This window comes from Hyla sarda, unplaced genomic scaffold (assembly GCF_029499605.1).
Source record: "Hyla sarda isolate aHylSar1 unplaced genomic scaffold, aHylSar1.hap1 scaffold_630, whole genome shotgun sequence".
Classification (NCBI taxonomy): domain Eukaryota; kingdom Metazoa; phylum Chordata; class Amphibia; order Anura; family Hylidae; genus Hyla; species Hyla sarda.
Genome location: NW_026610645.1, coordinates 24,267 through 50,870, shown reverse-complemented (window position 1 = coordinate 50,870; position 26,604 = coordinate 24,267). Strand labels below are relative to the sequence as shown.

At 45.6% G+C, this 26,604-nt stretch overlaps 10 non-coding genes across 10 annotated transcripts; all 10 read right to left on the bottom strand.

Moving 5' to 3' along the window:
- Positions 1-471: 471 nt before the first annotated feature.
- LOC130341881 (U2 spliceosomal RNA) lies at positions 472-658 on the bottom strand. Its single transcript, XR_008881640.1, has one exon. It is a non-coding gene; the product is annotated as a U2 spliceosomal RNA (small nuclear RNA).
- Positions 659-7,838: 7,180 nt separating this feature from the next.
- Positions 7,839-8,029, bottom strand: LOC130341894 (U2 spliceosomal RNA). Its single transcript, XR_008881648.1, has one exon. It is a non-coding gene; the product is annotated as a U2 spliceosomal RNA (small nuclear RNA).
- A 2,096-nt stretch (positions 8,030-10,125) lies between these two features.
- On the bottom strand, positions 10,126-10,316 carry LOC130341893 (U2 spliceosomal RNA). Its single transcript, XR_008881647.1, has one exon. It is a non-coding gene; the product is annotated as a U2 spliceosomal RNA (small nuclear RNA).
- A 2,094-nt stretch (positions 10,317-12,410) lies between these two features.
- On the bottom strand, positions 12,411-12,601 carry LOC130341892 (U2 spliceosomal RNA). The gene has a single exon (XR_008881646.1). It is a non-coding gene; the product is annotated as a U2 spliceosomal RNA (small nuclear RNA).
- Positions 12,602-14,686: 2,085 nt separating this feature from the next.
- Positions 14,687-14,877, bottom strand: LOC130341887 (U2 spliceosomal RNA). Its single transcript, XR_008881645.1, has one exon. It is a non-coding gene; the product is annotated as a U2 spliceosomal RNA (small nuclear RNA).
- Positions 14,878-16,965: 2,088 nt separating this feature from the next.
- Positions 16,966-17,156, bottom strand: LOC130341875 (U2 spliceosomal RNA). Its single transcript, XR_008881635.1, has one exon. It is a non-coding gene; the product is annotated as a U2 spliceosomal RNA (small nuclear RNA).
- A 2,085-nt stretch (positions 17,157-19,241) lies between these two features.
- Positions 19,242-19,432, bottom strand: LOC130341937 (U2 spliceosomal RNA). The gene has a single exon (XR_008881687.1). It is a non-coding gene; the product is annotated as a U2 spliceosomal RNA (small nuclear RNA).
- Positions 19,433-21,511: 2,079 nt separating this feature from the next.
- LOC130341925 (U2 spliceosomal RNA) lies at positions 21,512-21,702 on the bottom strand. The gene has a single exon (XR_008881676.1). It is a non-coding gene; the product is annotated as a U2 spliceosomal RNA (small nuclear RNA).
- A 2,086-nt stretch (positions 21,703-23,788) lies between these two features.
- LOC130341913 (U2 spliceosomal RNA) lies at positions 23,789-23,979 on the bottom strand. The gene has a single exon (XR_008881665.1). It is a non-coding gene; the product is annotated as a U2 spliceosomal RNA (small nuclear RNA).
- A 2,080-nt stretch (positions 23,980-26,059) lies between these two features.
- Positions 26,060-26,250, bottom strand: LOC130341873 (U2 spliceosomal RNA). Its single transcript, XR_008881633.1, has one exon. It is a non-coding gene; the product is annotated as a U2 spliceosomal RNA (small nuclear RNA).
- Between the last annotated feature and the right edge of the window lie 354 nt (positions 26,251-26,604).

Here is a 26,604-nt window from a genome sequence, read left to right as displayed (position 1 = left end):
AGACCCCCCCCCCCCCCATGTTATGTTACATAGTTACATAGTTAGTACGGTCGAAAAAAGACATATGTCCATCAAGTTCAACCAGGGAATTAAGGGGTAGGGGTGTGGCGCGATATTGGGGAAGGGATGAGATTTTATATTTCTTCATAAGCATTAATCTTATTTTGTCAATTAGGAACATTCAGCACCCACCCGCTATCAAGGCAGCTGCCTATCATGTCATGCCCTACCTGCACAGGTGTGCTGGCTACTCAAATGATCCAATTAAGGAGGCCATTTAGTCAGCAGCAGCAGAAGTCCTGTGCCTGGACGCTCCAACAGCGGCCAGACACAAGCAGCAGCAGAAGCAGCAGCAGCACCACCTTTTGTTTTTTGGCTGCAGCAGCAGCAAGGCCCACAGGGCTGGCTAGCTGGCTAGCCAGCAAGCAGGTAGCAATGAAAGTAGGAATCTTTCTTTTTAACCCTGTAAGGGGGTGGTGCACTGTACCCGAAGATACTGCCATATCGGGTCAATGCATAGGGCGACGGAAGCAAGCTTCGAAATCGGCCCCCGTTCTCAAAAATCCATTTAATATATGGTCCCCAGATAGAGGACGTATCAGATATTAAACTGATAAGAACAGATTTTTTTTTTTTTTTTTTTTTATTGAAAAGGAAATATACAATACATAACCAAGTAAATCATTCAAAAAATTACATATTCATCTGAAAAACACATGAATAACACATATTTGACATATACAATATATACAGGAAGCATGTCTTTACATGTACATATAACAAAAAGCTTTCCCTTCATGACTTTCCCTCAGAAAAAATAAATTGCAGCGGATTCTGTCCCTCCAACTGTCCCTTCATATCAGGATATAATCTGTAAGAAAAGAAAAAGAAAGACAAATAAGAATACAATCATAACCAGTACTTCCATTTTTTGTGTTTCCAGATCCCCTCTGCATCATCAGAACCATAGTTTTTCCTATCACATAATACGTAAAGGTAAATTTTACCACGGATCATGCCCAGACATTCCTTCACACTTACTTCAGTTTGATTGAAAATCCTAATATTCCTTACATCCCACAGAACCTCTTTTACACAATTTACTATGAACCATAACACTCTTGCCTTCTCTCTCTCCACTGCACACAAACCAAACATCATCATATTAAAGGATAACATTTCAATTCCAGTAAGATTTTTAATTAGACCAGACATTCTTCTCCACACAGACTTCGCATAACCACACTCCCAAAACACATGTACATAATTCTCACATCCACCGCAACCATCCCTGGGACACACTTCACTGTCTACCAATCTCCTTCTCCTCTGAAATTCCCTTGTTGGCAGACACCCATGAGCTAACATCCAAGACAAGTCCTTTTGTTTATTTGTCAGTTCCTTGTGACTGACATTTTTCCACACTACCTTACAATCCTTCTCAGACAGACCTCCCACACATTCCACTGTTTCTCTCTGCTCCAACACTTTCATCACCTTCTTACTATCATTCCATTCAGTCACACATTCCAGATTATTTTTCCTGACACACCGCCCTATTCTCTGATAGAACCAAGGAACCTCAAAACTTACAGGTACCCTTAAGTCCCTTTCCATTAGCTTATATTTCAACAACACATTACCAGCCAAATACCTTACCATGCACCCAAACACACATTCCTTCTTACTTACAGCGAGACAAAAACTGACATACTTCACAGCCAGGAACACTTCCACATTCATCATTCCTTTCCCACCATGCATTCTGCTTTTCACCACCTTCCCACGACTCAATTTCTCCATCCTTGAATTCCATAAGAAAACAAAGATCTCCCTGATAATTCTTGCCAGACACCTATCCGGTGGAGGAAACACATAATTAACATAAAGCAAAATAGGAATTATAACAGCTTTAATAACCAGAATCCTTCCCTCAATCGATAAAGTCCTTAAAGACCAGAAGTTTATTTTATTCCCCACCCTCCCCAAAACCCTCTCCCAACTTTCTTTCCCATACAAATCATTATCAAACACCACCCCAAGCACTTCCACACCCCCCTCTCTCACAGGCCACTCGCACAACCCACTCTCTCCCCACCCCTCAAAAAATTTACAACCACTCTTCCCAACATTAAGCTTAAACCCACTCATTAAACAGAAACACTCAGTCAATAACTTAGCACGCCTTACCCCTGCCATTGACTTACATACAACAGTAACATCATCCATGTAACCAATCACTCGCATATCCTTCCCATGACTACCAGGTATTTCTATACCCCGCATCACCTTATCTCTCCTAATCATCCCCAACAAAGGCTCAATCATACAAATAAAAAGAATTGGCGACAGGGGACACCCCTGCCGCACTCCAGATTTTATACTCACCTCCCTACTCAGAAAACCATTGACCTGAATCTTACTATAAATGTCCCTATACAAACATTCAATCCACTTCACCATTCTGTCCGGCACATTCATCCTCCTCAAAACCCTAAACAATAAATCATGCACCACCCTATCATACGCTTTTTCAAAATCCACCGTAACAACAGCCACACCTTGCTTCCTAGTTTTACAGTCCCACAATACATCCCTCAGACCTAACAGACATTCAGAAATCCTACGATCAGGCACTGCACACATTTGCTCCTCACCTACCATACAATCAATCACATCCTTTAACCTATTCGCAATAACTTTAGCAATAATTTTGTAATCACAATTCAAGAGCGCTATAGGCCTCCAATTTTTAAGATCCCTCTTATCCCCTTTTTTAAACAATAACACAGTCACACTCTCACTCATACTTTTAGATAACTTCCCTCTCCTAAGTACTTCCTTACACACCTCCCATACATAATCCCCTAACATATCCCAAAACACAAGATAAAATTCCACAGGCAAACCATCACTCCCTGCCACCTTTCCTTTCTTCATCCCATTCACAGCATCCTCCACCTCACTCTTCCTCACATCCTCTTCCATAAAGAACCCATCAATTTCATCCAAACGCTTATCCACATATCCCAAACATTCCTCCTCTAGAGTCACGTCCCGCTCCTTCTCCGTGAATAAATCAGAATAAAACTTCCACACTTCCTCTAACACCTCATCCTTACCAAAGACCTCTACCCCATCATTCTTAAAAACACTCATCATCTCAGTTTTTTTACTGAATGCCTTTTTAAAGAAAAATTTGCTACATTTCTCATCCTTCTCTTTCACTTCAACCCTAGCCTGTGCAATAATCTTCCTTCCATTCCTCTCCAGACACTCATTCACACTTCCACGAGCTTCCTCAATCTCCTTCTCAACACTCATCCCCAAACGCCTCAATTCATACAAATACTCTAACCTTCTTTGCCATCTCTCATACTCTTCTCTATCTTTCCTCCCTTTCTCACACCCTTTTTTAATAAAAAACCTTTTAGTCTCTAACTTCACCCACTCCCACCACTCAACCACACTATAAAATGCATCCTTCCTCAACACCCATCCATCAAAACGCTCCCTATATTCTTGTAATACACATTCATTATCCAATAAAGACACATTCAACTTCCAAACACCCTTTCCATACTCACTTAGACCACCACCTTTTACCACACACTCAATCCAGGCATGATCCGTGAACGGTAACCTCCTCCGTCTGAAATTAGAAACAGACATTAGTTTTGAGACAAAAATGAAATCAATACGCGAACTTGTATTGTTAGAAAAATATGTATAACCGATAGTACCATCATTATGGGCAACAAAGGAATCCTTTAACCCAAATAAATTTACAATCTCTTTAAGCTGCTTACTAGTACTGTCTAAACCAGACCCACCACCCACCGTAGTACTACTCCTATCCCCCTCTGTTATTATACAATTGAAATCCCCTATAAGGAACACATCATCCCTCCCACTCAAAAAGAAATATAATTTCTCAAACACCTCCCCTCTTTCCTTCCTCCCAGTTGGAGCATAAACATTAATTACTTTATATGTGAAACCCCTGAAAATAAAATGCACTAATAATACCCTACCCGGAACAATATGGACAACTTTTTTAACAACAAACTCATTACTTTTGAACAAAATCCCCACCCCCGAATTACGTTCCATTGAACCAGACCATACCGATTGCCCATAAGGCCAGGAGATATTTGGCTCCCCATCCAAGCAGCACTCCTGGAGACCTAGAACATCAAAAGAATATCTAGAAAGTAAATCAAAAATGGCGGATCTCCTTTCTAAAGATCTAATACTGCGGACATTTAGAGAACCAATTGTTAAACTCATTCAAACATTTGAAGGAAAAAAAGGAAATACAAAATCAAGCATTATCAAAAGGAGGCCTAGCCTTTCCCCGACCTCTACCCTTATTTTTTGCCTCCCCTTCCTTAAACTTAAGAGTCTTTGTCAATTTTTTGACTGAACATTCCTCCAAATAACCTGTGCCCAGGGAGGATAAAGAGGAGTCAGAATCAATCTGACATGACGACCCTCCACCTGCCTCCTCCCTTCCCGGGCTAGGAAAGTCCTCAATCCTTTGACTCTGAGGAGTCGGACAGTCATCCTCCGATTCTTCCACCGGCATCTTTCTCTTCAAGGATTCTTTGTCCACAGTCATCTCCTCTGGGGGATCAGAGGCCTCCGAAACAGATGCCCCCGAAACAGACTCCGCCTTCTCCCCCTCTGCCACCAAAGCATCCGGAACAGACCTAGAAATGGAAGGAAAAACAGGGGCAGACTCTGCTTCACTGGTCAGCACGCTAACCTCTGCATCGCCTGCCCTGGCAGCATTGGAGTCCTCAGGAACTGTCCCACCTCGAAGAGCCATTGCATATGATCGGGGTGCCCCGGACTGGTAAGTGGGGCAACTCCTAGCCAGGTGATCCGAAGAACCACAGAAATGACACTTGCGTTTCTCGGGACAGTCTGCAGTGCGGTGATCAGGCTTGTGGCAGTTCCTGCAAACCTGCCCGGTTGTACAGTTCTCTCTGGTATGACCAAAGCAAAAACAGTCCCGGCAAAAACTTGGCATCCCCGGGTAGTGCAGAAACCCCCTGTTGTTCCCTATCGCAAAGTTCTGCGGGGGGTGACAAAAACCTTCAGCACCACCCTCGGGGGCAGGCCTAAACTCCACCCAAAAACGTCTCATGCCTGTGAAAGTCCCCAGGATGTTATTTTTCCTCTCCGCACCAGAAACAGACACACAATACCTTCTTAGAAAGGTCTGGATCTCCTCATCCCGCACAAAAGGGTTGTACATATGCACTACCACTGGAACTTTCTTAGGCCGAGCCTCGCAGGAAATGAATCGGATCCCTTGTAGGTCAGGGTGAGAAGCATTCTCCTTACTCCGGTAGAGACAGGTACGGAGATCATCCAGGTTGTAGAAGGTCACGTCAAAGAATCCTTGGCTGGGAAAGACCTGGACACAGAAGATGGAAGCATGCGGCATCCTCAGCACTCCCTCCACGACCTTCTGCTGGACATGCAAAATCCCGTAGGCACTCCTCTTTTCCTCCTCGATAAACAGCCGTACTGTATTAGGAGCGTTCGGCGCATTAGCCATCCTCTCCGGCAGACCCGTCCTCCGATGATCACCTTCCCGTTATCCTGGGACTAAGCCCTCTCCCCAATAGCAGCAGGTGGGTGAAGCCCAGGCAATAAACCTGGGCGATCCCACAAGGCCGAGGAGAGGGGTACCCGAATACCTTAGGGCAAGACACTTGATCTTAGCCAAAAGGCCGAGAAGCGATAACCGTGAAAGGGGCGGGCCCAACAAGGTGCCCTTCATGGGCACTATCACTGCTTGCTGTCAGGGAGGCTGCCAGACAATTTTCCATGCACACTCTGGGCTGGGGGGCAGTCAACCACCAGTACACACAGCAGAACCTAAACCCATACCATTATTGCTAAGCAGCAAGACAGGGGCCCATTGCACTCCCACGGGGCCTTTTTAAATGCAATCCATAACCCGGATTTGCCAGGAACCCTTCTTACTCCTCCTACTTGCATGTGACACTGGGCTTAGGATCTGCATAGGAAACACACACACAAGCACACACCTACCTTTGTTGCCTGCAGATGCCTCCTTGGCTGTCCCCAAACGGTATCAAACCAACACCCACGGGAAGCTGTAAGCATAGAGGACATGCCTGCACCCCATTGGACTTACCTGTGTGGGTTAAACCCGGGTTATTTGACAACCTATGGCGGTGATGGTTCTGCTCAGGCAGAGCAGTGCTGATGCTCCTCATAAAGCTGTCGCTGCTGTGAAGGTTCTAGGTGACATCACAAATCCCTATGGTTACATACACAACAAAGCTGGGTTGTTGTTGTTTACACTCTGCAAGGCCTGTGGAAGTGAGTGACATCATAGCACTGTAGTTCTGAGGGTTCTAGATGGATGCAACAATCTCCTGTTGCTTCTATGAAGGCCATAATAGACGACATCACCAAACAGCTCCATAGTCACATACACAGCAAAGGAGAGATGTTGTTTACACCTAGTGATGTCAGTGGTATTGAGTGACATCACAGCACAGTGCTAAGGCTCCTGGGCCTGGACACAGCAGCGGCTGCAATATCTCAACGGAGAATACGTTTATATATATGTGTGTGTGTGCGCGTATATATATATATATATATATATATATATATATTTCTCCGCCGAAATCACTTTTAAACCCATTTCCACCTTTTTTTCCCTTCTCTTCCTCTTACTTTTTTTTCACGTTTTTTTACGTTTTTCTCCTTTTCGCCTCTTTTCTGGGCGTATTATTCTTCTTTTTCTTCTTTTTTTTCGTCTAATGCATACCCCATCAGTGCAGCAATGCTTATTCAATACCGCCAGCAGATGGAGACACTGGGGGATAATTTTCTAAGGATTTATACTGATTTTTCCTGTCTGAATTTGTCGCACAGAAAGTTGCAGGCCAAATATGTGTGACATTTCTGCGACTTTAGCTTCTAGAGCATTTTTACAACATTATACATAGGTGCTGAATACATAAAAAGCGACTGTTCAGCGACAGACAAGTCGCATCGGCTGAAAGTAGGCCAGAATGTCAGTCCATGTTGGAGCAGGTTTAGATACAGTCTAAAGTATAGATCTCAAAGTCTGTGCACAGAATTTAGCAAGGGCCTCGCACCTTCTGATGCATCAGGTAGGTGCACAATAGCATAGCCTAACCCTCTGTACTTTGGTCTATATTGATGCGGGACATAGACAGCCAGCTGATGACCAATCCATTAGTGCAATGGATGGCTGGAAGCATTTGTCTTTGCCTTTGCAATACCACAGAAGCAATGCATGGTCAATGTACAGCAATGACACACCTGTGTGAACAGCCAGGAGACCCCCCCCCCCCCCCCCATGTTATGTTACATAGTTACATAGTTAGTACGGTCGAAAAAAGACATATGTCCATCAAGTTCAACCAGGGAATTAAGGGGTAGGGGTGTGGCGCGATATTGGGGAAGGGATGAGATTTTATATTTCTTCATAAGCATTAATCTTATTTTGTCAATTAGGAACATTCAGCACCCACCCGCTATCAAGGCAGCTGCCTATCATGTCATGCCCTACCTGCACAGGTGTGCTGGCTACTCAAATGATCCAATTAAGGAGGCCATTTAGTCAGCAGCAGCAGAAGTCCTGTGCCTGGACGCTCCAACAGCGGCCAGACACAAGCAGAAGCAGAAGCAGCAGAAGCAGCAGCAGCACCACCTTTTGTTTTTTGGCTGCAGCAGCAGCAAGGCCCACAGGGCTGGCTAGCTGGCTAGCCAGCAAGCAGGTAGCAATGAAAGTAGGAATCTTTCTTTTTAACCCTGTAAGGGGGTGGTGCACTGTACCCGAAGATACTGCCATATCGGGTCAATGCATAGGGCGACGGAAGCAAGCTTCGAAATCGGCCCCCGTTCTCAAAAATCCATTTAATATATGGTCCCCAGATAGGGGACGTATCAGATATTAAACTGATAAGAACAGATACTACACTTGATCTTAGCCAAAAGGCCGAGAAGCGATAACCGTGAAAGGGGCGGGCCCAACAAGGTGCCCTTCATGGGCACTATCACTGCTTGCTGTCAGGGAGGCTGCCAGACAATTTTCCATGCACACTCTGGGCTGGGGGGCAGTCAACCACCAGTACACACAGCAGAACCTAAACCCATACCATTATTGCTAAGCAGCAAGACAGGGGCCCATTGCACTCCCACGGGGCCTTTTTAAATGCAATCCATAACCCGGATTTGCCAGGAACCCTTCTTACTCCTCCTACTTGCATGTGACACTGGGCTTAGGATCTGCATAGGAAACACACACACAAGCACACACCTACCTTTGTTGCCTGCAGATGCCTCCTTGGCTGTCCCCAAACGGTATCAAACCAACACCCACGGGAAGCTGTAAGCATAGAGGACATGCCTGCACCCCATTGGACTTACCTGTGTGGGTTAAACCCGGGTTATTTGACAACCTATGGCGGTGATGGTTCTGCTCAGGCAGAGCAGTGCTGATGCTCCTCATAAAGCTGTCGCTGCTCTGAAGGTTCTAGGTGACATCACAAATCCCTATGGTTACATACACAACAAAGCTGGGTTGTTGTTGTTTACACTCTGCAAGGCCTGTGGAAGTGAGTGACATCATAGCACTGTAGTTCTGAGGGTTCTAGATGGATGCAACAATCTCCTGTTGCTTCTATGAAGGCCATAATAGACGACATCACCAAACAGCTCCATAGTCACATACACAGCAAAGGAGAGATGTTGTTTACACCTAGTGATGTCAGTGGTATTGAGTGACATCACAGCACAGTGCTAAGGCTCCTGGGCCTGGACACAGCAGCGGCTGCAATATCTCAACGGAGAATACGTTTATATATATGTGTGTGTGTGCGCGTATATATATATATATATATATATATATATATATATATATATATATATATTTCTCCGCCGAAATCACTTTTAAACCCATTTCCACCTTTTTTTCCCTTCTCTTCCTCTTACTTTTTTTTCACGTTTTTTTACGTTTTTCTCCTTTTCGCCTCTTTTCTGGGCGTATTCTTCTTCTTTTTCTTCTTTTTTTTCGTCTAATGCATACCCCATCAGTGCAGCAATGCTTATTCAATACCGCCAGCAGATGGAGACACTGGGGGATAATTTTCTAAGGATTTATACTGATTTTTCCTGTCTGAATTTGTCGCACAGAAAGTTGCAGGCCAAATATGTGTGACATTTCTGCGACTTTAGCTTCTAGAGCATTTTTACAACATTATACATAGGTGCTGAATACATAAAAAGCGACTGTTCAGCGACAGACAAGTCGCATCGGCTGAAAGTAGGCCAGAATGTCAGTCCATGTTGGAGCAGGTTTAGATACAGTCTAAAGTATAGATCTCAAAGTCTGTGCACAGAATTTAGCAAGGGCCTCGCACCTTCTGATGCATCAGGTAGGTGCACAATAGCATAGCCTAACCCTCTGTACTTTGGTCTATATTGATGCGGGACATAGACAGCCAGCTGATGACCAATCCATTAGTGCAATGGATGGCTGGAAGCATTTGTCTTTGCCTTTGCAATACCACAGAAGCAATGCATGGTCAATGTACAGCAATGACACACCTGTGTGAACAGCCAGGAGACCCCCCCCCCCCCCCATGTTATGTTACATAGTTACATAGTTAGTACGGTCGAAAAAAGACATATGTCCATCAAGTTCAACCAGGGAATTAAGGGGTAGGGGTGTGGCGCGATATTGGGGAAGGGATGAGATTTTATATTTCTTCATAAGCATTAATCTTATTTTGTCAATTAGGAACATTCAGCACCCACCCGCTATCAAGGCAGCTGCCTATCATGTCATGCCCTACCTGCACAGGTGTGCTGGCTACTCAAATGATCCAATTAAGGAGGCCATTTAGTCAGCAGCAGCAGAAGTCCTGTGCCTGGATGCTCCAACAGCGGCCAGACACAAGCAGAAGCAGAAGCAGCAGAAGCAGCAGCAGCACCACCTTTTGTTTTTTGGCTGCAGCAGCAGCAAGGCCCACAGGGCTGGCTAGCTGGCTAGCCAGCAAGCAGGTAGCAATGAAAGTAGGAATCTTTCTTTTTAACCCTGTAAGGGGGTGGTGCACTGTACCCGAAGATACTGCCATATCGGGTCAATGCATAGGGCGACGGAAGCAAGCTTCGAAATCGGCCCCCGTTCTCAAAAATCCATTTAATATATGGTCCCCAGATAGGGGACGTATCAGATATTAAACTGATAAGAACAGATACTACACTTGATCTTAGCCAAAAGGCCGAGAAGCGATAACCGTGAAAGGGGCGGGCCCAACAAGGTGCCCTTCATGGGCACTATCACTGCTTGCTGTCAGGGAGGCTGCCAGACAATTTTCCATGCACACTCTGGGCTGGGGGGCAGTCAACCACCAGTACACACAGCAGAACCTAAACCCATACCATTATTGCTAAGCAGCAAGACAGGGGCCCATTGCACTCCCACGGGGCCTTTTTAAATGCAATCCATAACCCGGATTTGCCAGGAACCCTTCTTACTCCTCCTACTTGCATGTGACACTGGGCTTAGGATCTGCATAGGAAACACACACACAAGCACACACCTACCTTTGTTGCCTGCAGATGCCTCCTTGGCTGTCCCCAAACGGTATCAAACCAACACCCACGGGAAGCTGTAAGCATAGAGGACATGCCTGCACCCCATTGGACTTACCTGTGTGGGTTAAACCCGGGTTATTTGACAACCTATGGCGGTGATGGTTCTGCTCAGGCAGAGCAGTGCTGATGCTCCTCATAAAGCTGTCGCTGCTGTGAAGGTTCTAGGTGACATCACAAATCCCTATGGTTACATACACAACAAAGCTGGGTTGTTGTTGTTTACACTCTGCAAGGCCTGTGGAAGTGAGTGACATCATAGCACTGTAGTTCTGAGGGTTCTAGATGGATGCAACAATCTCCTGTTGCTTCTATGAAGGCCATAATAGACGACATCACCAAACAGCTCCATAGTCACATACACAGCAAAGGAGAGATGTTGTTTACACCTAGTGATGTCAGTGGTATTGAGTGACATCACAGCACAGTGCTAAGGCTCCTGGGCCTGGACACAGCAGCGGCTGCAATATCTCAACGGAGAATACGTTTATATATATGTGTGTGTGTGCGCGTATATATATATATATATATATATATATATATATATATATATATATATATATATATATTTCTCTGCCGAAATCACTTTTAAACCCATTTCCACCTTTTTTTCCCTTCTCTTCCTCTTACTTTTTTTTCACGTTTTTTTACGTTTTTCTCCTTTTCGCCTCTTTTCTGGGCGTATTATTCTTCTTTTTCTTCTTTTTTTTCGTCTAATGCATACCCCATCAGTGCAGCAATGCTTATTCAATACCGCCAGCAGATGGAGACACTGGGGGATAATTTTCTAAGGATTTATACTGATTTTTCCTGTCTGAATTTGTCGCACAGAAAGTTGCAGGCCAAATATGTGTGACATTTCTGCGACTTTAGCTTCTAGAGCATTTTTACAACATTATACATAGGTGCTGAATACATAAAAAGCGACTGTTCAGCGACAGACAAGTCGCATCGGCTGAAAGTAGGCCAGAATGTCAGTCCATGTTGGAGCAGGTTTAGATACAGTCTAAAGTATAGATCTCAAAGTCTGTGCACAGAATTTAGCAAGGGCCTCGCACCTTCTGATGCATCAGGTAGGTGCACAATAGCATAGCCTAACCCTCTGTACTTTGGTCTATATTGATGCGGGACATAGACAGCCAGCTGATGACCAATCCATTAGTGCAATGGATGGCTGGAAGCATTTGTCTTTGCCTTTGCAATACCACAGAAGCAATGCATGGTCAATGTACAGCAATGACACACCTGTGTGAACAGCCAGGAGACCCCCCCCCCCCCCATGTTATGTTACATAGTTACATAGTTAGTACGGTCGAAAAAAGACATATGTCCATCAAGTTCAACCAGGGAATTAAGGGGTAGGGGTGTGGCGCGATATTGGGGAAGGGATGAGATTTTATATTTCTTCATAAGCATTAATCTTATTTTGTCAATTAGGAACATTCAGCACCCACCCGCTATCAAGGCAGCTGCCTATCATGTCATGCCCTACCTGCACAGGTGTGCTGGCTACTCAAATGATCCAATTAAGGAGGCCATTTAGTCAGCAGCAGCAGAAGTCCTGTGCCTGGACGCTCCAACAGCGGCCAGACACAAGCAGAAGCAGAAGCAGCAGCAGCACCACCTTTTGTTTTTTGGCTGCAGCAGCAGCAAGGCCCACAGGGCTGGCTAGCTGGCTAGCCAGCAAGCAGGTAGCAATGAAAGTAGGAATCTTTCTTTTTAACCCTGTAAGGGGGTGGTGCACTGTACCCGAAGATACTGCCATATCGGGTCAATGCATAGGGCGACGGAAGCAAGCTTCGAAATCGGCCCCCGTTCTCAAAAATCCATTTAATATATGGTCCCCAGATAGGGGACGTATCAGATATTAAACTGATAAGAACAGATACTACACTTGATCTTAGCCAAAAGGCCGAGAAGCGATAACCGTGAAAGGGGCGGGCCCAACAAGGTGCCCTTCATGGGCACTATCACTGCTTGCTGTCAGGGAGGCTGCCAGACAATTTTCCATGCACACTCTGGGCTGGGGGGCAGTCAACCACCAGTACACACAGCAGAACCTAAACCCATACCATTATTGCTAAGCAGCAAGACAGGGGCCCATTGCACTCCCACGGGGCCTTTTTAAATGCAATCCATAACCCGGATTTGCCAGGAACCCTTCTTACTCCTCCTACTTGCATGTGACACTGGGCTTAGGATCTGCATAGGAAACACACACACAAGCACACACCTACCTTTGTTGCCTGCAGATGCCTCCTTGGCTGTCCCCAAACGGTATCAAACCAACACCCACGGGAAGCTGTAAGCATAGAGGACATGCCTGCACCCCATTGGACTTACCTGTGTGGGTTAAACCCGGGTTATTTGACAACCTATGGCGGTGATGGTTCTGCTCAGGCAGAGCAGTGCTGATGCTCCTCATAAAGCTGTCGCTGCTGTGAAGGTTCTAGGTGACATCACAAATCCCTATGGTTACATACACAACAAAGCTGGGTTGTTGTTGTTTACACTCTGCAAGGCCTGTGGAAGTGAGTGACATCATAGCACTGTAGTTCTGAGGGTTCTAGATGGATGCAACAATCTCCTGTTGCTTCTATGAAGGCCATAATAGACGACATCACCAAACAGCTCCATAGTCACATACACAGCAAAGGAGAGATGTTGTTTACACCTAGTGATGTCAGTGGTATTGAGTGACATCACAGCACAGTGCTAAGGCTCCTGGGCCTGGACACAGCAGCGGCTGCAATATCTCAACGGAGAATACGTTTATATATATGTGTGCGCGTATATATATATATATATATATATATATATATATATATATATATATTTCTCCGCCGAAATCACTTTTAAACCCATTTCCACCTTTTTTTCCCTTCTCTTCCTCTTACTTTTTTTTCACGTTTTTTTACGTTTTTCTCCTTTTCGCCTCTTTTCTGGGCGTATTATTCTTCTTTTTCTTCTTTTTTTTCGTCTAATGCATACCCCATCAGTGCAGCAATGCTTATTCAATACCGCCAGCAGATGGAGACACTGGGGGATAATTTTCTAAGGATTTATACTGATTTTTCCTGTCTGAATTTGTCGCACAGAAAGTTGCAGGCCAAATATGTGTGACATTTCTGCGACTTTAGCTTCTAGAGCATTTTTACAACATTATACATAGGTGCTGAATACATAAAAAGCGACTGTTCAGCGACAGACAAGTTGCATCGGCTGAAAGTAGGCCAGAATGTCAGTCCATGTTGGAGCAGGTTTAGATACAGTCTAAAGTATAGATCTCAAAGTCTGTGCACAGAATTTAGCAAGGGCCTCGCACCTTCTGATGCATCAGGTAGGTGCACAATAGCATAGCCTAACCCTCTGTACTTTGGTCTATATTGATGCGGGACATAGACAGCCAGCTGATGACCAATCCATTAGTGCAATGGATGGCTGGAAGCATTTGTCTTTGCCTTTGCAATACCACAGAAGCAATGCATGGTCAATGTACAGCAATGACACACCTGTGTGAACAGCCAGGAGACCCCCCCCCCCCCCATGTTATGTTACATAGTTACATAGTTAGTACGGTCGAAAAAAGACATATGTCCATCAAGTTCAACCAGGGAATTAAGGGGTAGGGGTGTGGCGCGATATTGGGGAAGGGATGAGATTTTATATTTCTTCATAAGCATTAATCTTATTTTGTCAATTAGGAACATTCAGCACCCACCCGCTATCAAGGCAGCTGCCTATCATGTCATGCCCTACCTGCACAGGTGTGCTGGCTACTCAAATGATCCAATTAAGGAGGCCATTTAGTCAGCAGCAGCAGAAGTCCTGTGCCTGGACGCTCCAACAGCGGCCAGACACAAGCAGAAGCAGAAGCAGCAGAAGCAGCAGCAGCACCACCTTTTGTTTTTTGGCTGCAGCAGCAGCAAGGCCCACAGGGCTGGCTAGCTGGCTAGCCAGCAAGCAGGTAGCAATGAAAGTAGGAATCTTTCTTTTTAACCCTGTAAGGGGGTGGTGCACTGTACCCGAAGATACTGCCATATCGGGTCAATGCATAGGGCGACGGAAGCAAGCTTCGAAATCGGCCCCCGTTCTCAAAAATCCATTTAATATATGGTCCCCAGATAGGGGACGTATCAGATATTAAACTGATAAGAACAGATACTACACTTGATCTTAGCCAAAAGGCCGAGAAGCGATAACCGTGAAAGGGGCGGGCCCAACAAGGTGCCCTTCATGGGCACTATCACTGCTTGCTGTCAGGGAGGCTGCCAGACAATTTTCCATGCACACTCTGGGCTGGGGGGCAGTCAACCACCAGTACACACAGCAGAACCTAAACCCATACCATTATTGCTAAGCAGCAAGACAGGGGCCCATTGCACTCCCACGGGGCCTTTTTAAATGCAATCTATAACCCGGATTTGCCAGGAACCCTTCTTACTCCTCCTACTTGCATGTGACACTGGGCTTAGGATCTGCATAGGAAACACACACACAAGCACACACCTACCTTTGTTGCCTGCAGATGCCTCCTTGGCTGTCCCCAAACGGTATCAAACCAACACCCACGGGAAGCTGTAAGCATAGAGGACATGCCTGCACCCCATTGGACTTACCTGTGTGGGTTAAACCCGGGTTATTTGACAACCTATGGCGGTGATGGTTCTGCTCAGGCAGAGCAGTGCTGATGCTCCTCATAAAGCTGTCGCTGCTGTGAAGGTTCTAGGTGACATCACAAATCCCTATGGTTACATACACAACAAAGCTGGGTTGTTGTTGTTTACACTCTGCAAGGCCTGTGGAAGTGAGTGACATCATAGCACTGTAGTTCTGAGGGTTCTAGATGGATGCAACAATCTCCTGTTGCTTCTATGAAGGCCATAATAGACGACATCACCAAACAGCTCCATAGTCACATACACAGCAAAGGAGAGATGTTGTTTACACCTAGTGATGTCAGTGGTATTGAGTGACATCACAGCACAGTGCTAAGGCTCCTGGGCCTGGACACAGCAGCGGCTGCAATATCTCAACGGAGAATACGTTTATATATATGTGTGTGTGTGCGCGTATATATATATATATATATATATATATATATATATATATATATATATATATTTCTCCGCCGAAATCACTTTTAAACCCATTTCCACCTTTTTTTCCCTTCTCTTCCTCTTACTTTTTTTTCACGTTTTTTTACGTTTTTCTCCTTTTCGCCTCTTTTCTGGGCGTATTATTCTTCTTTTTCTTCTTTTTTTTCGTCTAATGCATACCCCATCAGTGCAGCAATGCTTATTCAATACCGCCAGCAGATGGAGACACTGGGGGATAATTTTCTAAGGATTTATACTGATTTTTCCTGTCTGAATTTGTCGCACAGAAAGTTGCAGGCCAAATATGTGTGACATTTCTGCGACTTTAGCTTCTAGAGCATTTTTACAACATTATACATAGGTGCTGAATACATAAAAAGCGACTGTTCAGCGACAGACAAGTCGCATCGGCTGAAAGTAGGCCAGAATGTCAGTCCATGTTGGAGCAGGTTTAGATACAGTCTAAAGTATAGATCTCAAAGTCTGTGCACAGAATTTAGCAAGGGCCTCGCACCTTCTGATGCATCAGGTAGGTGCACAATAGCATAGCCTAACCCTCTGTACTTTGGTCTATATTGATGCGGGACATAGACAGCCAGCTGATGACCAATCCATTAGTGCAATGGATGGCTGGAAGCATTTGTCTTTGCCTTTGCAATACCACAGAAGCAATGCATGGTCAATGTACAGCAATGACACACCTGTGTGAACAGCCAGGAGACCCCCCCCCCCCCCATGTTATGTTACATAGTTACATAGTTAGTACGGTCGAAAAAAGACATATGTCCATCAAGTTCAACCAGGGAATTAAGGGGTAGGGGTGTGGCGCGATATTGGGGAAGGGATGAGATTTTATATTTCTTCATAAGCATTAATCTTATTTTGTCAATTAGGAACATTCAGCACCCACCCGCTATCAAGGCAGCTGCCTATCATGTCATGCCCTACCTGCACAGGTGTGCTGGCTACTCAAATGATCCAATTAAGGAGGCCATTTAGTCAGCAGCAGCAGAAGTCCTGTGCCTGGACGCTCCAACAGCGGCCAGACACAAGCAGAAGCAGAAGCAGCAGCAGCACCACCTTTTGTTTTTTGGCTGCAGCAGCAGCAAGGCCCACAGGGCTGGCTAGCTGGCTAGCCAGCAAGCAGGTAGCAATGAAAGTAGGAATCTTTCTTTTTAACCCTGTAAGGGGGTGGTGCACTGTACCCGAAGATACTGCCATATCGGGTCAATGCATAGGGCGACGGAAGCAAGCTTCGAAATCGGCCCCCGTTCTCAAAAATCCATTTAATATATGGTCCCCAGATAGGGGACGTATCAGATATTAAACTGATAAGAACAGATACTACACTTGATCTTAGCCAAAAGGCCGAGAAGCGATAACCGTGAAAGGGGCGGGCCCAACAAGGTGCCCTTCATGGGCACTATCACTGCTTGCTGTCAGGGAGGCTGCCAGACAATTTTCCATGCACACTCTGGGCTGGGGGGCAGTCAACCACCAGTACACACAGCAGAACCTAAACCCATACCATTATTGCTAAGCAGCAAGACAGGGGCCCATTGCACTCCCACGGGGCCTTTTTAAATGCAATCTATAACCCGGATTTGCCAGGAACCCTTCTTACTCCTCCTACTTGCATGTGACACTGGGCTTAGGATCTGCATAGGAAACACACACACAAGCACACACCTACCTTTGTTGCCTGCAGATGCCTCCTTGGCTGTCCCCAAACGGTATCAAACCAACACCCACGGGAAGCTGTAAGCATAGAGGACATGCCTGCACCCCATTGGACTTACCTGTGTGGGTTAAACCCGGGTTATTTGACAACCTATGGCGGTGATGGTTCTGCTCAGGCAGAGCAGTGCTGATGCTCCTCATAAAGCTGTCGCTGCTGTGAAGGTTCTAGGTGACATCACAAATCCCTATGGTTACATACACAACAAAGCTGGGTTGTTGTTGTTTACACTCTGCAAGGCCTGTGGAAGTGAGTGACATCATAGCACTGTAGTTCTGAGGGTTCTAGATGGATGCAACAATCTCCTGTTGCTTCTATGAAGGCCATAATAGACGACATCACCAAACAGCTCCATAGTCACATACACAGCAAAGGAGAGATGTTGTTTACACCTAGTGATGTCAGTGGTATTGAGTGACATCACAGCACAGTGCTAAGGCTCCTGGGCCTGGACACAGCAGCGGCTGCAATATCTCAACGGAGAATACGTTTATATATATGTGTGTGTGTGCGCGTATATATATATATATATATATATATATATATATATATATATATATTTCTCCGCCGAAATCACTTTTAAACCCATTTCCACCTTTTTTTCCCTTCTCTTCCTCTTACTTTTTTTTCACGTTTTTTTACGTTTTTCTCCTTTTCGCCTCTTTTCTGGGCGTATTATTCTTCTTTTTCTTCTTTTTTTTCGTCTAATGCATACCCCATCAGTGCAGCAATGCTTATTCAATACCGCCAGCAGATGGAGACACTGGGGGATAATTTTCTAAGGATTTATACTGATTTTTCCTGTCTGAATTTGTCGCACAGAAAGTTGCAGGCCAAATATGTGTGACATTTCTGCGACTTTAGCTTCTAGAGCATTTTTACAACATTATACATAGGTGCTGAATACATAAAAAGCGACTGTTCAGCGACAGACAAGTCGCATCGGCTGAAAGTAGGCCAGAATGTCAGTCCATGTTGGAGCAGGTTTAGATACAGTCTAAAGTATAGATCTCAAAGTCTGTGCACAGAATTTAGCAAGGGCCTCGCACCTTCTGATGCATCAGGTAGGTGCACAATAGCATAGCCTAACCCTCTGTACTTTGGTCTATATTGATGCGGGACATAGACAGCCAGCTGATGACCAATCCATTAGTGCAATGGATGGCTGGAAGCATTTGTCTTTGCCTTTGCAATACCACAGAAGCAATGCATGGTCAATGTACAGCAATGACACACCTGTGTGAACAGCCAGGAGACCCCCCCCCCCCCCCCCATGTTATGTTACATAGTTACATAGTTAGTACGGTCGAAAAAAGACATATGTCCATCAAGTTCAACCAGGGAATTAAGGGGTAGGGGTGTGGCGCGATATTGGGGAAGGGATGAGATTTTATATTTCTTCATAAGCATTAATCTTATTTTGTCAATTAGGAACATTCAGCACCCACCCGCTGTCAAGGCAGCTGCCTATCATGTCATGCCCTACCTGCACAGGTGTGCTGGCTACTCAAATGATCCAATTAAGGAGGCCATTTAGTCAGCAGCAGCAGAAGTCCTGTGCCTGGACGCTCCAACAGCGGCCAGACACAAGCAGAAGCAGAAGCAGCAGCAGCACCACCTTTTGTTTTTTGGCTGCAGCAGCAGCAAGGCCCACAGGGCTGGCTAGCTGGCTAGCCAGCAAGCAGGTAGCAATGAAAGTAGGAATCTTTCTTTTTAACCCTGTAAGGGGGTGGTGCACTGTACCCGAAGATACTGCCATATCGGGTCAATGCATAGGGCGACGGAAGCAAGCTTCGAAATCGGCCCCCGTTCTCAAAAATCCATTTAATATATGGTCCCCAGATAGGGGACGTATCAGATATTAAACTGATAAGAACAGATACTACACTTGATCTTAGCCAAAAGGCCGAGAAGCGATAACCGTGAAAGGGGCGGGCCCAACAAGGTGCCCTTCATGGGCACTATCACTGCTTGCTGTCAGGGAGGCTGCCAGACAATTTTCCATGCACACTCTGGGCTGGGGGGCAGTCAACCACCAGTACACACAGCAGAACCTAAACCCATACCATTATTGCTAAGCAGCAAGACAGGGGCCCATTGCACTCCCACGGGGCCTTTTTAAATGCAATCCATAACCCGGATTTGCCAGGAACCCTTCTTACTCCTCCTACTTGCATGTGACACTGGGCTTAGGATCTGCATAGGAAACACACACACAAGCACACACCTACCTTTGTTGCCTGCAGATGCCTCCTTGGCTGTCCCCAAACGGTATCAAACCAACACCCACGGGAAGCTGTAAGCATAGAGGACATGCCTGCACCCCATTGGACTTACCTGTATGGGTTAAACCCGGGTTATTTGACAACCTATGGCGGTGATGGTTCTGCTCAGGCAGAGCAGTGCTGATGCTCCTCATAAAGCTGTCGCTGCTGTGAAGGTTCTAGGTGACATCACAAATCCCTATGGTTACATACACAACAAAGCTGGGTTGTTGTTGTTTACACTCTGCAAGGCCTGTGGAAGTGAGTGACATCATAGCACTGTAGTTCTGAGGGTTCTAGATGGATGCAACAATCTCCTGTTGCTTCTATGAAGGCCATAATAGACGACATCACCAAACAGCTCCATAGTCACATACACAGCAAAGGAGAGATGTTGTTTACACCTAGTGATGTCAGTGGTATTGAGTGACATCACAGCACAGTGCTAAGGCTCCTGGGCCTGGACACAGCAGCGGCTGCAATATCTCAACGGAGAATACGTTTATATATATGTGTGTGTGTGCGCGTATATATATATATATATATATATATATATATATATATATATATTTCTCCGCCGAAATCACTTTTAAACCCATTTCCACCTTTTTTTCCCTTCTCTTCCTCTTACTTTTTTTTCACGTTTTTTTACGTTTTTCTCCTTTTCGCCTCTTTTCTGGGCGTATTATTCTTCTTTTTCTTCTTTTTTTTCGTCTAATGCATACCCCATCAGTGCAGCAATGCTTATTCAATACCGCCAGCAGATGGAGACACTGGGGGATAATTTTCTAAGGATTTATACTGATTTTTCCTGTCTGAATTTGTCGCACAGAAAGTTGCAGGCCAAATATGTGTGACATTTCTGCGACTTTAGCTTCTAGAGCATTTTTACAACATTATACATAGGTGCTGAATACATAAAAAGCGACTGTTCAGCGACAGACAAGTCGCATTGGCTGAAAGTAGGCCAGAATGTCAGTCCATGTTGGAGCAGGTTTAGATACAGTCTAAAGTATAGATCTCAAAGTCTGTGCACAGAATTTAGCAAGGGCCTCGCACCTTCTGATGCATCAGGTAGGTGCACAATAGCATAGCCTAACCCTCTGTACTTTGGTCTATATTGATGCGGGACATAGACAGCCAGCTGATGACCAATCCATTAGTGCAATGGATGGCTGGAAGCATTTGTCTTTGCCTTTGCAATACCACAGAAGCAATGCATGGTCAATGTACAGCAATGACACACCTGTGTGAACAGCCAGGAGACCCCCCCCCCCCCATGTTATGTTACATAGTTACATAGTTAGTACGGTCGAAAAAAGACATATGTCCATCAAGTTCAACCAGGGAATTAAGGGGTAGGGGTGTGGCGCGATATTGGGGAAGGGATGAGATTTTATATTTCTTCATAAGCATTAATCTTATTTTGTCAATTAGGAACATTCAGCACCCACCCGCTATCAAGGCAGCTGCCTATCATGTCATGCCCTACCTGCACAGGTGTGCTGGCTACTCAAATGATCCAATTAAGGAGGCCATTTAGTCAGCAGCAGCAGAAGTCCTGTGCCTGGACGCTCCAACAGCGGCCAGACACAAGCAGAAGCAGAAGCAGCAGCAGCACCACCTTTTGTTTTTTGGCTGCAGCAGCAGCAAGGCCCACAGGGCTGGCTAGCTGGCTAGCCAGCAAGCAGGTAGCAATGAAAGTAGGAATCTTTCTTTTTAACCCTGTAAGGGGGTGGTGCACTGTACCCGAAGATACTGCCATATCGGGTCAATGCATAGGGCGACGGAAGCAAGCTTCGAAATCGGCCCCCGTTCTCAAAAATCCATTTAATATATGGTCCCCAGATAGGGGACGTATCAGATATTAAACTGATAAGAACAGATACTACACTTGATCTTAGCCAAAAGGCCGAGAAGCGATAACCGTGAAAGGGGCGGGCCCAACAAGGTGCCCTTCATGGGCACTATCACTGCTTGCTGTCAGGGAGGCTGCCAGACAATTTTCCATGCACACTCTGGGCTGGGGGGCAGTCAACCACCAGTACACACAGCAGAACCTAAACCCATACCATTATTGCTAAGCAGCAAGACAGGGGCCCATTGCACTCCCACGGGGCCTTTTTAAATGCAATCCATAACCCGGATTTGCCAGGAACCCTTCTTACTCCTCCTACTTGCATGTGACACTGGGCTTAGGATCTGCATAGGAAACACACACACAAGCACACACCTACCTTTGTTGCCTGCAGATGCCTCCTTGGCTGTCCCCAAACGGTATCAAACCAACACCCACGGGAAGCTGTAAGCATAGAGGACATGCCTGCACCCCATTGGACTTACCTGTGTGGGTTAAACCCGGGTTATTTGACAACCTATGGCGGTGATGGTTCTGCTCAGGCAGAGCAGTGCTGATGCTCCTCATAAAGCTGTCGCTGCTGTGAAGGTTCTAGGTGACATCACAAATCCCTATGGTTACATACACAACAAAGCTGGGTTGTTGTTGTTTACACTCTGCAAGGCCTGTGGAAGTGAGTGACATCATAGCACTGTAGTTCTGAGGGTTCTAGATGGATGCAACAATCTCCTGTTGCTTCTATGAAGGCCATAATAGACGACATCACCAAACAGCTCCATAGTCACATACACAGCAAAGGAGAGATGTTGTTTACACCTAGTGATGTCAGTGGTATTGAGTGACATCACAGCACAGTGCTAAGGCTCCTGGGCCTGGACACAGCAGCGGCTGCAATATCTCAACGGAGAATACGTTTATATATATGTGTGTGTGTGCGCGTATATATATATATATATATATATATATATATATATATATTTCTCCGCCGAAATCACTTTTAAACCCATTTCCACCTTTTTTTCCCTTCTCTTCCTCTTACTTTTTTTTCACGTTTTTTTACGTTTTACTCCTTTTCGCCTCTTTTCTGGGCGTATTATTCTTCTTTTTCTTCTTTTTTTTTCGTCTAATGCATACCCCATCAGTGCAGCAATGCTTATTCAATACCGCCAGCAGATGGAGACACTGGGGGATAATTTTCTAAGGATTTATACTGATTTTTCCTGTCTGAATTTGTCGCACAGAAAGTTGCAGGCCAAATATGTGTGACATTTCTGCGACTTTAGCTTCTAGAGCATTTTTACAACATTATACATAGGTGCTGAATACATAAAAAGCGACTGTTCAGCGACAGACAAGTCGCATCGGCTGAAAGTAGGCCAGAATGTCAGTCCATGTTGGAGCAGGTTTAGATACAGTCTAAAGTATAGATCTCAAAGTCTGTGCACAGAATTTAGCAAGGGCCTCGCACCTTCTGATGCATCAGGTAGGTGCACAATAGCATAGCCTAACCCTCTGTACTTTGGTCTATATTGATGCGGGACATAGACAGCCAGCTGATGACCAATCCATTAGTGCAATGGATGGCTGGAAGCATTTGTCTTTGCCTTTGCAATACCACAGAAGCAATGCATGGTCAATGTACAGCAATGACACACCTGTGTGAACAGCCAGGAGACCCCCCCCCCCCCCATGTTATGTTACATAGTTACATAGTTAGTACGGTCGAAAAAAGACATATGTCCATCAAGTTCAACCAGGGAATTAAGGGGTAGGGGTGTGGCGCGATATTGGGGAAGGGATGAGATTTTATATTTCTTCATAAGCATTAATCTTATTTTGTCAATTAGGAACATTCAGCACCCACCCGCTATCAAGGCAGCTGCCTATCATGTCATGCCCTACCTGCACAGGTGTGCTGGCTACTCAAATGATCCAATTAAGGAGGCCATTTAGTCAGCAGCAGCAGAAGTCCTGTGCCTGGACGCTCCAACAGCGGCCAGACACAAGCAGAAGCAGAAGCAGCAGAAGCAGCAGCAGCACCACCTTTTGTTTTTTGGCTGCAGCAGCAGCAAGGCCCACAGGGCTGGCTAGCTGGCTAGCCAGCAAGCAGGTAGCAATGAAAGTAGGAATCTTTCTTTTTAACCCTGTAAGGGGGTGGTGCACTGTACCCGAAGATACTGCCATATCGGGTCAATGCATAGGGCGACGGAAGCAAGCTTCGAAATCGGCCCCCGTTCTCAAAAATCCATTTAATATATGGTCCCCAGATAGGGGACGTATCAGATATTAAACTGATAAGAACAGATACTACACTTGATCTTAGCCAAAAGGCCGAGAAGCGATAACCGTGAAAGGGGCGGGCCCAACAAGGTGCCCTTCATGGGCACTATCACTGCTTGCTGTCAGGGAGGCTGCCAGACAATTTTCCATGCACACTCTGGGCTGGGGGGCAGTCAACCACCAGTACACACAGCAGAACCTAAACCCATACCATTATTGCTAAGCAGCAAGACAGGGGCCCATTGCACTCCCACGGGGCCTTTTTAAATGCAATCCATAACCCGGATTTGCCAGGAACCCTTCTTACTCCTCCTACTTGCATGTGACACTGGGCTTAGGATCTGCATAGGAAACACACACACAAGCACACACCTACCTTTGTTGCCTGCAGATGCCTCCTTGGCTGTCCCCAAACGGTATCAAACCAACACCCACGGGAAGCTGTAAGCATAGAGGACATGCCTGCACCCCATTGGACTTACCTGTGTGGGTTAAACCCGGGTTATTTGACAACCTATGGCGGTGATGGTTCTGCTCAGGCAGAGCAGTGCTGATGCTCCTCATAAAGCTGTCGCTGCTGTGAAGGTTCTAGGTGACATCACAAATCCCTATGGTTACATACACAACAAAGCTGGGTTGTTGTTGTTTACACTCTGCAAGGCCTGTGGAAGTGAGTGACATCATAGCACTGTAGTTCTGAGGGTTCTAGATGGATGCAACAATCTCCTGTTGCTTCTATGAAGGCCATAATAGACGACATCACCAAACAGCTCCATAGTCACATACACAGCAAAGGAGAGATGTTGTTTACACCTAGTGATGTCAGTGGTATTGAGTGACATCACAGCACAGTGCTAAGGCTCCTGGGCCTGGACACAGCAGCGGCTGCAATATCTCAACGGAGAATACGTTTATATATATGTGTGTGTGTGCGCGTATATATATATATATATATATATATATATATATATATATTTCTCCGCCGAAATCACTTTTAAACCCATTTCCACCTTTTTTTCCCTTCTCTTCCTCTTAATTTTTTTTTCACGTTTTTTTACGTTTTTCTCCTTTTCGCCTCTTTTCTGGGCGTATTATTCTTCTTTTTCTTCTTTTTTTTCGTCTAATGCATACCCCATCAGTGCAGCAATGCTTATTCAATACCGCCAGCAGATGGAGACACTGGGGGATAATTTTCTAAGGATTTATACTGATTTTTCCTGTCTGAATTTGTCGCACAGAAAGTTGCAGGCCAAATATGTGTGACATTTCTGCGACTTTAGCTTCTAGAGCATTTTTACAACATTATACATAGGTGCTGAATACATAAAAAGCGACTGTTCAGCGACAGACAAGTCGCATCGGCTGAAAGTAGGCCAGAATGTCAGTCCATGTTGGAGCAGGTTTAGATACAGTCTAAAGTATAGATCTCAAAGTCTGTGCACAGAATTTAGCAAGGGCCTCGCACCTTCTGATGCATCAGGTAGGTGCACAATAGCATAGCCTAACCCTCTGTACTTTGGTCTATATTGATGCGGGACATAGACAGCCAGCTGATGACCAATCCATTAGTGCAATGGATGGCTGGAAGCATTTGTCTTTGCCTTTGCAATACCACAGAAGCAATGCATGGTCAATGTACAGCAATGACACACCTGTGTGAACAGCCAGGAGACCCCCCCCCCCCCCCCCATGTTATGTTACATAGTTACATAGTTAGTACGGTCGAAAAAAGACATATGTCCATCAAGTTCAACCAGGGAATTAAGGGGTAGGGGTGTGGCGCGATATTGGGGAAGGGATGAGATTTTATATTTCTTCATAAGCATTAATCTTATTTTGTCAATTAGGAACATTCAGCACCCACCCGCTATCAAGGCAGCTGCCTATCATGTCATGCCCTACCTGCACAGGTGTGCTGGCTACTCAAATGATCCAATTAAGGAGGCCATTTAGTCAGCAGCAGCAGAAGTCCTGTGCCTGGACGCTCCAACAGCGGCCAGACACAAGCAGAAGCAGAAGCAGCAGAAGCACCACCTTTAGTTTTTTGGCTGCAGCAGCAGCAAGGCCCACAGGGCTGGCTAGCTGGCTAGCCAGCAAGCAGGTAGCAATGAAAGTAGGAATCTTTCTTTTTAACCCTGTAAGGGGGTGGTGCACTGTACCCGAAGATACTGCCATATCGGGTGAATGCATAGGGCGACGGAAGCAAGCTTCGAAATCGGCCCCCGTTCTCAAAAATCCATTTAATATATGGTCCCCAGATAGGGGACGTATCAGATATTAAACTGATAAGAACAGATACTACACTTGATCTTAGCCAAAAGGCCGAGAAGCGATAACCGTGAAAGGGGCGGGCCCAACAAGGTGCCCTTCATGGGCACTATCACTGCTTGCTGTCAGGGAGGCTGCCAGACAATTTTCCATGCACACTCTGGGCTGGGGGGCAGTCAACCACCAGTACACACAGCAGAACCTAAACCCATACCATTATTGCTAAGCAGCAAGACAGGGGCCCATTGCACTCCCACGGGGCCTTTTAAATGCAATCCATAACCCGGATTTGCCAGGAACCCTTCTTACTCCTCCTACTTGCATGTGACACTGGGCTTAGGATCTGCATAGGAAACACACACACAAGCACACACCTACCTTTGTTGCCTGCAGATGCCTCCTTGGCTGTCCCCAAACGGT